A 1,499-nucleotide genomic window follows, 5' to 3' on the forward strand; every position below is an offset into this window, starting at 1 on the left:
TGGACTGAGGACATACCCAGAGATTATCCATATTTCAGAGACAGGAAGTCATGAAACCAGAATTAGTAAGCATGTCACTTTAACTTCTAAATAAAAACTAGTAACATTTAACACATGATTGCAGTTTATATAATAATTATTAGGAATGCAAATTGCAAAAATTCTTGGGGTACCTGGGTGGCTCAGTCGGTTGGGTGTCCAACTCTTGGTTTCAGCTCGGGTCATGATCTTGGTTTCGTGGGTTCAAGCCCCCCCCCCCCCCCCGCCTGCCCCTCCTCCATCCACACTGTCTCTGTCTTTCTCAAAATAAGTAAATAGACTTAAAAAAAAAAAAAATAAAAAATTCTCAACAGGAAGCTGTTACTTTAGAAAGATTAATGACATGCTAAAAACATGAGAAGAAACACATTCCAAGTTAGGTAATTTGATTACAAATAGCTAAATGCACCACTACCAAATGACAGGTTTTTAAAACTGGGGAGCCCATGGGAATATGACAGTGAGAATAAAAATACATGGTGTTTGCTTTTCCCCTTTTTTGTGTTTTGGGAAACAAAGGATGATTAGAGAATTGCAGGGTTTTTTTAGGGAGGCAAGACACCCTCACAATGATAATAGCTAACCCTTGGAACTCTTACTATGGGTCAAGCACCGTCCAATGCTTCTCAGCATAGTAACTAGTTTAATTCTTACAATCTACCTTTGAAGCAGCTACTATTATTATCTTTTTTTTTTTACACTTGAGGAAACTGAAGCACAGAACCCACAAGTAACTTGCATAAGATCACACAAACTTGTTCAAGTTGGAAGTGTCCAAAGTTGAACTTTAAAGTTCAAGGTCTCTACTTCTGTACTGTAGAAAAATAAAGCAGGAATACCGTTTAGGAAGATGAATAAATAAATGTTTAAGGAAATGCTAATGTTTGTATCTGTCATTGAAGACTCAGGAGAACTTTTGTGGTTCTGGTTGGCCAGCTCAGGTGCAGTATTATCAACTAAAACTACCGTTTTAGTTAACAGATGCTTGGAATATGCTTTATGTGAAGGAAAAACTGTAACAACTTTCACCTTATCACATAGAAATAATAAAATGTGTTATGCATCAGATGTTTTTCATCCTCTATTGAGGCATAAAAATATTTTAAGAACTTTAAAAAAATACGCCATCTGCAGTTCATGAAGATTACCACTTTAAAAAAAAAAAAAAAAAGGGCAGTAATTGCCTGCCCTTAGAAAAGATGGTTCCAAGGAACACACTTTCCCTACTCAGGACGATGACTTCACATGGACTCGCTTATTGAGTACAAGAGCTAACACGTTGCCCTTAAGAAAAATGGCAACCTTCTGGTTCCTCTGCCCTTTTCCAAGATGGCTTTCTCGATGCTCATGGGCGCTGGCCAGGCGCTTCTTCCGGGCTTGGCAAGGGGCGGGGTCCATTGAGTAAAGCCTTGCGTGCCGGCGCCCGCGACGGAGGCGCGCTTCAGGGCGCAGGCGCGGGG

Source organism: Puma concolor, chromosome C1 (assembly GCF_028749965.1).
Source record: "Puma concolor isolate L17-30 chromosome C1, mPumCon1.1.hap2, whole genome shotgun sequence".
In the NCBI taxonomy this organism is placed as follows: Eukaryota; Metazoa; Chordata; class Mammalia; order Carnivora; family Felidae; genus Puma; species Puma concolor.